The sequence below is a fragment of the Schistocerca nitens genome, chromosome 2 (assembly GCF_023898315.1).
Source record: "Schistocerca nitens isolate TAMUIC-IGC-003100 chromosome 2, iqSchNite1.1, whole genome shotgun sequence".
Taxonomy (NCBI): domain Eukaryota; kingdom Metazoa; phylum Arthropoda; class Insecta; order Orthoptera; family Acrididae; genus Schistocerca; species Schistocerca nitens.
In genome coordinates, this window is record NC_064615.1 from 691,282,364 (window position 1) to 691,293,052 (window position 10,689).

At 44.1% G+C, this 10,689-nt stretch overlaps 1 pseudogene; it reads right to left on the bottom strand.

Annotated features, from left to right (window-relative positions):
* Positions 1 to 492: 492 nt before the first annotated feature.
* LOC126238360 (5S ribosomal RNA) lies at positions 493 to 610 on the bottom strand (annotated as a pseudogene).
* Positions 611 to 10,689: the final 10,079 nt, after the last annotated feature.

The window sequence follows — 10,689 nt, forward strand, 5'->3', positions numbered from 1 at the left end:
CAAGAGGAAAAAAAATGAATAACCAACGAAAGGATAACGTTCTACGAGTTGGGCGTGGAATATAACGAGCTTGAACATAGTAGGGAAGCTATAAAATCTGAAAAGGGAAATACAAAGACTCAGTGTAGATATAATCGGGGTCTGGTCAGACGAGTATAAGGCAATATCAACAGCAGCAGAAAATGGTATAACGGGAGGAGGTTTCACTACGAATAGGAATGTAGGCAGAACGTGCGTTACTGTGAACAATTCATTCATAGGATTGTTTTTATGAGAAAACTAAACGCCTTCCGAACAGGCCATGAAGGCCCAACGGTACCGACCGGCCGCCGTGTCATCCTCAGCCCATAGGCGTCACTGGATGCGGATATGGAGGGGCATGTGGTCAGCACACCGCTCTCCCAGCCGTATGTTAGATTCCGAGACCGGAGCAGCTACTTCTCAATCAAGTAGCTCCTCAGTTTGCCTCACAAGGGCTGAGTGCACCCCGGTTGCCAACAGCGCTCGGAAGACCAGATGGTCACCCATCCAAGTGCTAGCCCAGCCCGAAAGCGCTTAACTTCGGTGATCTGACGGGAACCGGTGTTACCACTGCGGCAAGGCCGTTGGCGTTGTTTTTATCAGATCCGACATCAAACCAACAGCGACAACGTGAGTTCAGGTATACACGCCGACGTCGCAGGCAGAAGATGAAGAGACAGAGAAACTATATGAGGATATTGAAAGGGTAATACAGTAAGTAGACATGAAAATCTAAGCGTCATCCGGGCCTGTAATCCAGTTATAGTGAAACAAGTAAACGGAAAGGTTACAGGAGAATATGGGCTTGGGACAAGGAATGAATTGGGTTATGTAATAAATTTCAGCCAATAATGGCGAATACTCTGTCCAAGAATCACAAGAGAAGGAGGTATACTTGGAAAACGCCGGATGATACGGAGAGATTTCTGTTAGATTACATCATGGTCAGACAGGGATTCTGATATCAGGTACTGAATTCTAAGGCGTAGCTAGGAGCAGATATACTCTCTGATTGCAGTGAAGATTAGGCTGAAGTTTGAGAGATTAGTCAGGAAGAATCAATACGCAAAGAAGTGGGATGCAGAAGTACTAAGGAATGACGAGGTACGCCTGAAGTTCTCTGAGGCTATAGATACAGCAATGAGGAATACCTCAGTAGACAGTACAGTTGAAGGGGAATGGACATTTCTAAAAAGCGCGATCACAGAAATTGGAAAGGTAACTGCGAAGAAACCACGGTTAACAAAAGAAGTACTTCAGTTGATCGATGAAAGAAGGAAGTACAAAAATGTTAAGGCAAATTCAGGAATGTAGAAATACAAGTTGCTGAGGAATGAAATAAACAGGAAGCGCTGGGAAGCTCAAGACGAAATGCAAGAGATTTGGAGGACTTTAGCTCAAATAAGGCAGAATGGATAAATAACATTCCATCAGAATTTCTAAAATCATTGAGGGAAGTGGCAACGAAACGACTATTCACGTTGGTGTGTAGAATGTATGAGTCTGGCGACATACCAGGTGACTTTCAGAAAAATATTCACACAATTATGAATAATGCAAGATCTGACAGGTGCGAGAATTATCGCACAGTCATCTTAACAGTTCCTCCAAGTTGCTGACAGGAATAACATACAGAAGAATGGAAAAGAAAATTAAGGGTGTGTTAGATGACGATCAGTTTTGCTTTAGGAAAGGTAAAGGCATCAGAGAGGTAATTCTAACATTGCAGTTGTCAATCCAAGCAAGTCTAAAGAAACATCAAGGCACATTCATAGGATTTTTCGACCTGGAAAAGCATTGGACAATGTGAAATGGTATCAGATGTTCGAAATTGTGAGAAGAATAAGTATAAACTATAGGGACAGAGGGGTAATATACAATACGTACAAGAGCCAAGACGGAATAATAAGAGTGCATCACTAAGAACGAAGTGCTTGGGTTAACAGGGTTTAAGACAAGAATGTGGTCTTTCACCCATACTATTCAATCTGTACATCGAAGAAGCAGTGATGGAAATAAAAGACAGGTTCAGGAGTAGGATCAAACTTCGAGGTGAAACGATTTCAATGATACGGTTCGCTGATGACATTGCTGTCCTGAGTGTAAGTGAAGAAGAATTACATGATCTGCTGGATGAAATGAAGTCTAATAAGTACAGAATATGGATTGAGAATAAACTGAAGAAAGAGTGAGGTCATTAAGAGTAGCAGAAATGAGAACAGCACATAACATCAGGATCGATGGGCACGAAGTGGATGAAGTTAAGGAATATGGCTACCTAGGCAGCAAAATAACTAATGATGGACGGAGGAAGGAGGACATCAAAAGCGGGCTAGAACTGACAAAAAGGGCGTTCCTGGCGAAGAGAAGTCCACTAGCATCAAACAGCGGCCTTAATTTATGGAACAAATTTCTGAGAATGTATGTTTGGAGCACTGCGTTGTATGCTAGTGAAACATGGACTGTGGGAAAACTGGAACAGAAGAGAATCGAAGTATTTGAGATGTGGTGCTACAGACGAATGTTGAAAATTAGGTGGACTAATAAGGTGAGGAAGGAGGAGATTCTATGCAGAATCGGACAGGAAAGGAATATGTGGAATACACTGACTAGGAGAAGGTTCAGGATGATAGGCCATCTGTTAAGACATCAGGGTACGACTTCCATGGTGCTAGAGGGAGCTTTAGAGGCAAGAAGAAGTATAGGAAGACAGAGATTAGAATACATTCAGCAAATAATTGAGGCTGTACGTTGGAAGTGCTACTCTGAGATGAAGAGGTTTGCACAGAGAGGAATTAGTGGCGGGTCGCATCGAACCAGTCAGAAGAATAATGACTCGAAAACGTTATAGCCTCGAAAACATCATGGAAAAATCCCTGTACCTTTGTATCACCTGCAACTATATCTACATGATTACTCTGCAATTCAAAATTAAGTGCTTGACAGAGTGTTCACTGAACAACCTTCGAACTATTTCTCTACCGTTCCCCTCGCGAAGCGCGTGTGGGAAAAACGAATACTTAAATCTTCCCGTGCGTGCTTGATTTCTCTTATTTTGTCATGGTAATCATTTCTCCCTATGTGGATGGGCAACGACAGAATATTTTAGCAATCGGAAGAAAGAGTTGGAATTGAAATTACACAAGAAGATCCTGCCGCAACGATAAACGCCTCTGTTTCAATGATTGCCACTCCAGTTCATGTATCGTGTCGATTCCCGTCGCCCATCAGACCCATATTAATCGGATCCCACACCGTACAGTAGTACTCTAGAAGAGGGTGGACAAACATAGTGCAAGCTGTCCCTTTAGTAGACCTGTCGCATTTTGTAAGTTCTCTGACAATAAATCACAGACTCTGGTTTGCTTCCTACAACATTATCTATTTGGTCGATCCAATTGAAGATATTCGTAATTGTAATCCTCATGTGTTCAGTTGAATTAACATCCTTTAGATTTGTGTGATTTGTAGTGTAACCGGTATTTAGCGGATTTCTTTTAGTATTCAGGTGGATGACTTCACATTCTTCATTGTTTAGAGTCAACTGCCATTTTTCGCACCGTACAAGTATCTTGTAGAAATCATTTTGCATTTGGTTTTGATCATCTTATGCTTTAACTATATAGCAAATGGCAGCATTATCTGGAAACACTCTGAGAGGGCTGTGAACCGTGGACTTAATTTCAAAGAATATTCTTAAAAAATTGTTTTATTTACTAGCGATTCATGAAGAACATTAACATTTATTCACACTATGTGAGCGTGGAAGTAGTTGCCAGGGAGTAACTGATGAAATCATAATCAAATTGTTTTTAACAAATGGAAATTTTTTTCCTAAAAGCGTTTCTTTTAAAGTCACAGATTTAAAATTATAAGCAGAAAGCACCCTCTAAATATCAAGTTACAATTTATTCAGAGGCAGAAAGAAACAAATTTTGAGTGTATGAGCTTTCGGGCTGAGAATCGTGCCTCTCCAGTTTGACACGGCCGTAGTCACGACCGCTCACAACAACCTCTGAAAGACTACACTGGTGCAAATCTGCAACACACCAGATTACTTAAACTAAAAGTTTTAACAATTCACACAAGCACACAAACAATGCATCCCGTAGAAGGGATGGAAATGGTACAAAACGCTAAAATTAAAAGATTAACTTGCCACCGAAGGTGGAACTTGATTTTAACTTCTAAGAAAAGTCTTACGGTGGAAGGGTGGCAACTTTATATGCTAAAAAGACCATTTAAATAAAAGCCCATGAAATGCAGTCTTATATAAAATTATACTAGTTTGGGCAAACAAGTTAACATGCTCTACAGTACACAGATATCGCCTCTCAAGATGAAAGGCAAGATCAAAACATATTACAGGAATCAGGCCGTTACACTCCAAGCTATAAATTCGTTAACACACCGAATCCGACAAACATGACAGAGGCCGCTCCGAAAGACAGACAGACTAGCACGCCGACCGACAGACTGACCCATTTCTAACCGTCAGATACAACTGCACAAACACCAGAGAATATCGGCCGATGTCGAGTAAACCAAGATAAATACACCTTCTAACTCGGCCTCACTAAGATCAAGGCATCAAACACCACTCAAAACAAGTTTAAAACAATACAGAAAACACAAGTCACAACTGTGAAATCACTACGGAAGAAGGCTGCGGGTTCTAGACAACAACACACACCACTATTTTTCACACGCGTGAACGGTTGAGGAAACAACTATCCACAAGTAACGAACAAATTGTAACAGTCGAGATTTAAAAGGAAGTAACTAATTACTCAACTTGACGATCCTGCTTCGGAGGAAAGCATGAAGTCGCTATCGCAGCTAGCGCCTCCACATGCAACAGCGCGTGCCAGCCACCAAAAGCCCCGGCCTAGCTTCGCACTGTGGATCCAAGACGTCGTCGACTAAGACTACCGGCCGAGCAAACCACCAACGGCTGCCCGCTTTCGCCGACAGCGGTCCCGATGAATACTAACACCATACGGACCCGACTGTTGCTGGCCGCCAACTCTTCCCGACTGATACTGGTGTCAGTGCTCAGCAGACCACATGTCGCCATCCGACGACCAGCCGACCGATCGACTAACGGCTTTCCGTTTGCGTCGACAACGGTCCCGGCGCGTACTTGCGGACCTGCCTGCTGCTGACTGCCAACTGGTCCAACAGCGGAGTAGCGACGAACCCGACTCAGTCCACAACCCAACAGCGACTGAGACTTAGAGCCGACTGACTAACATGCGAGTGTCTGCCTTCCGACAGACTCTGTCGACTCACTGCACCGACTCCCAGACTGACTGCAAACTCAGATGCAGGAACTAAGCCCCGACCGGGCGACTACTCGCTGAGTTCTCTTACTGGCGGAGTGGAAAGACACTCATATTGCCGGCTTTAAAGGTTGATCCGAACGAAAGACATGCTATAACTCCGGACGACAGACAGACACTAACTGCCTCACAAATGCGGACGAGAGACAGACTAGCAAGCTGGAGACGAGAGACTGACCCAGACTGACCAACTGGCGAGCTCATAGCGCCCCTTAAATGCACGTTAACAGGCAACCTTTACCCTTTCCCACCAGAGGGAGACACCAAAGCTGCGATGATTGCCACAGCGGCGCCACCGGCAGAAATGTAGGGCGACTGCTTCACACTACGCGCTGCGGCGCGCTCTTCAAAACAGCAATTTTTACCATGGCTCAGGCTGCTCAGAATATCTCCTAGGTCGTTTATGTAAATCAGGAAGAGCAGAGGGCCTATAACACTTCTTTGGGGAACGTCAGATATTGGTTCTGTTTTGCTCGATGACTTTCCGTTGAGTTACTATGAACTGTGATTTTTCTGTTGGGAAGTGAGGAATCCAATCGGACGACTGAGGTGATACTCCATAGGCACGCAGTTTGATTAGAAGACGCTTGTGAGGAACCGTGTCAAAAGCCGTCTGGAAATCTAAAAATGTACAATCAATTTGACATCCCTTGCGGATATCATTTTTCCTCTCGATGGCTTCACACAACGAAGGTACCGTCGACGTATGTGCACCACACCTTAGATTTCAAAAGAACAATATTTTCTGAATCCATGCTGTCAATAAATCGAGCTCTTCGAAGTAATTAATAATACATAATTGTGAAGGCTTTCGCAGCCACTTGTTGACAATCTGCCTATTACCTTCTGTCTGGGTTTTTCCCGACGTTTGTTGGATGATTTTTCTGACGTTCCGCCTGCACGAAAGATGGTGGGAGACTGGATTCTAGCTCGTGGCCGCAGATTATATGAGAACATCATTGCTCATACCAAAGCGACCATTCGGACCCTTCTTTGTAAAAGAGTTGAGAAAATACGTTCTGAAACAGCGTGGATAATGCGCCGAGCAAAAACAGCAGCTTGCAACCCGAAGAAAGAAGAATTACAGTCTATCAAGACGCTTAACGCTGGCAAGAGTATGTTAGTACTACCTACCGATAAGAGAAGTGCGACCGTTGTGTTGAAGACCGAACATTATGAGCAGAAGACGCGGGACGCATTAAATCCGACGACGTACCGAAAACTAAGCGCATATCCGACGCAGTGCATCAGACGGGGTACGAATAGGTTAATCAAGACGTCTTCTCTCCCGATGGACGTACAGAATAATCTGCGCAACACAGAAGCCCTACCACCTCGGCTCTTCCAAAGATCCATAAGAATAAAATTCCATTAAGGCCGATTGTTGGCCGTCCTTGTTTACCGACGTGTAAACTGGCGAAACACTTGGTATCCCTTCTCCAGTCGCACATGGGAAAGACTGACATACACGTAAAGGACTCAGGGCATTTCATTGAGAAGTTACAGAAACTACAACTTGGACCAATCGGCAACCTGGCCAGCTTCGATGTTGTTTCTTTGTTTACCAAAGTACCACTCAATCACTCTCTGGACTACGTCGATTCCATTATCCCTCAAGAATCACGAAGCTCTTTCATGAGTGTCTCATCACGAGTTGTATCATGTGGAATGGTAACTTCTATGAACAGGTGGAAAGAGTCGCCATGAGTAGTCCACTTAGTCCAGTGGTGGCCATCCTCCTCATGGAACATTTTGAAACACAGGCACTGGAATTTACACCTTGTAAACCTAAGGTGTGGTACACTTACGTCGACGGTACCTTCGTTGTATGGAGCCATCTTGAGGAACAGCTCGGTGGCTTCTCAAGACACATGAACAGCCTCCATGCCAACATAAAATTTACCTTGGAGGCAGAGAAGGTCCAACAGCTACCCTCCTGATCACGAGGGAGGCGAAGATCTGGAACACAGGGTGTATCGGAAACCGACACACACGTACCAATACCTGCACAAATTGTCAGTTCTCCATCCGAGCCAGGAAAGAGGCATGATTAATACGCTGGTAACGCGAACAATACGAATATGTGAGCCGCAACACCTCAGGCGTAACACCTGGGAAGCGTTCTGAGGAGGAATGGGTGTTCAACGAGTTACGTAAGAAGTGTCACAGAATCAAACAACGGGCGAAGTGACGCATCGGAAAAGAAATGTCGGATACAGCCTTACTGCAATACATTGCCGAAGTGACAGAATCGGCGCAAACATGGCGTAAAGACTATTTACAAACCGACAAAGAAAATCAAAGAGTGTCCGTGATCGGCAAAGGAAAAAAGGAACCAATTTGCAATGTTGGGATTATACTGCATTCCATGTATATGCAGTAAAGTCTATGTTGGAATCACGGGATGATCAATCAGCACCAGGATCACCGAACATAGTATGCATTGCAGGATGGAGCAGGTGGAGAAATTGGCGGTGGCGGAGAACGTGCTGTGTGAGAGACCATATAGTAAAATTCGCCGACACGGAAGTTCTGACTGTAGAGAAGATCTATCACACCGGCTTGTTCAGAGAAGCTACAGAAATACACAGACCTGACAATAACTTCAACAAGAAAGAAGAAAGTATCAAGGTGAACGGATCTTGGATTCTTGTGCTGCAGCGAACGACCATTTGCAGGTAGCAGAGGAGAACGGCTACGGAAATGAACACGGAAAAGCCCTCGGACGTTGGCGCGCCTGGTACATATAGTCTGCAGCCGCGAGCTCGTCTCCAGTTCACCATCAGGAGTGGGGCGTGAAGCTTTGATAATGCCAGCCACTCGTGCTGGAGAAGTGCCAGAAAATTCATCGATCAAACGTCAGTCGAAGAACCTGAGACAGAACCAATATGCAGTTTGTAATTCATAATGTTGGAACACTGTATGTGTTCCAAGATCCTACTGCAAATCGATGTTAGTAATATGGGTCTGTAATTCAGCGGTTTACTCCTGTTTTATTTCTAGAGAATTGGTGTAAGTGTACAAATTTCCATTCCTTAGGTACGGCTCTTTCGACGAGCGAGGGGCTGTATATGATTGCTAAGAATGGAGCTATTGTATCAGCACACTCTGGAAGGAACTTGACGGGTATTCAATCGGGACCGAAGGACTTGCCTTTATTGAGTGATTTGAGCTGCTTCGCTACACCAAGGATATCTAGTCCTAAGTTATTCATGTTGGCAGTTGTTCTATATTCTTATTCTGGAATATTTACTTCGTTTTCTTTGGTGAAGGAGTTCCGGAAAAACCATGCTTAGTAATTCTGCTTTAGTGGCACTGTCATCAGTGACATCGCCGCTGTTAACGCGTAGTGAAGGTATTGATTGCTTCTTGCCTCTGATATACTTTATATATGACAAGAATCTCTTTGGTTTTCTGCCAGATTGCGAGACAGAGTTTCATTGTGAAAATTATTAAAAGCATCTCACACTGAAGTTCGCGCTAAATTTCGAGCTTCTGTAAATGTTCATCAATCTTGAGGACTTTACGTTCTTTTACTTTTAGTACGCTTTTTTCGTTGCTTCTGCTGCAGTGTTCTGACCTGTTCTGTGTACCTTGAGGGATCAGTGCCGTCGCTTATTAATTTATTTACTGTATGTCTCTCAACTGCGTTGATACTATTTCTTTGAATTCAAGCCATGTTTGGTCTACGCTTACACAATCAGATTTAAAGAAGTGGAGACTGTCTTTTACAAAGGCATCAAGTAAATTTTTATCTTCGTCTTTAAAGAGATGTACTTTGCGTTTATTTTTCGTTAGTTTTCGATGTTATGGCATTCATTCTCGCTACAACAGCTTTGTGGTCACTAATCCCTGTATGCGTCATGATGTTCCCTATTTGGTCAGGATTATTTGTTGCTAAGAGATCAAACACGTTTTCGCAACCATTTACACTTCTAGTGGGTTCCTCAAGTAAACGTTCAAAATAATTTTCTGAAAAAACATTAGTACAATTTCGGACGACGTATCACCATTATCTAAGTATCATCGCCTGACCTACTTCGCTTCAAACACGAAATCACGGGAGAGGTAGTGTCATGTAATTTGTGGTGTCACCGCCAGACACCACACTTGATAGGTGGTAGCTTAAATCGGCCGCGGTCCATTAGTACATGTCGGACCCGCGTGTCGCCACTGTCAGGATCGCAGACCGAGCGCCACCACAAGGCAGGTCTCGAGAGACGTACTAGCACTCGCCCCAGTTGTACGACGACGTTGCTAGCGACTACACTGACGAAGCCTTTCTCTCATTTGCCGAGAGACAGATAGAATAGCCTTCAGCTAAGTTAATGGCTACGACCTAGCAAGGCGCCATTTGTACCATTGCATGTATCTCAAGATAGTCTCACTTGTATCATCCAGAATGCTGTATACCAAAGGACAATATAAAAGTTAAGTTTTCTAGTAGCTACGTTCTTTTCTTTATCACATTCATCACGTATCCTGTTTCAGACCTCACTCCATCGTTCGTGAGTTAGCGCGTGCATCTTGACCGCCTCTTTCAATTAGTGTACGTAGTGTTGGCAAGTCTGCCGACACTACAACATTGGCGACGAGTCAAAAAAGGGACTTTAGCGTTCGTATTGCACTAATTCGCTTGTGCCATGGCTCCGCCACAATCTCCAGATGTACTGTCCGAATTTTATCGCTTGCAGAATCAGCAGATGCAGGCGTTATTGGATGCTCTTGGACAGCTCGTCCAGGGTCAACGTGCGCTGCAAAACGATGCGGCCGCCGCCGCTTCATCGCTACCGCTGCCACAACATGCAGTTGCACAGTCCTTCCGTAGTTTTGATGCAGCCAGCGAATCTTGGACAGAATGGTCCCGAGAATTTGGATTTCATCTCGCCGCCTACAGAATTCAAGGTAATGAGTGGCAGCCGTTTTTGCTTTCGTGTGTAGGTGTGTCCACCTACCGTGTGATAGTGAAATTGTTTCCCCGGCGCGACGTAGCAACTCTGTCATACGAAGAAATTTTGTCTGCTTTAGATGCCTATTTCAAGGAAACAGTAAATGTCGTTGCAAAAAGGTATACTTTCTTTCGTACAAAACGTACGGCCGGTCAAACTAATCGGGAGTGGGTTGCAACTTTGCAAGGACTTACTGGGGAGTGTGCATTTGAATGTGACTGTGGACTCCCTTATTCAGATACTATGGTGCGTGATGCAATAGCACAGAACGTTACTGATGTTCGCATAAGGGAAGAGATTTTGAAACTAGTAAATCCCTCCCTTCAGCAAGTGATATATTGGATAGGCAAGACACACTTGACTTTGCTCAGGAACCA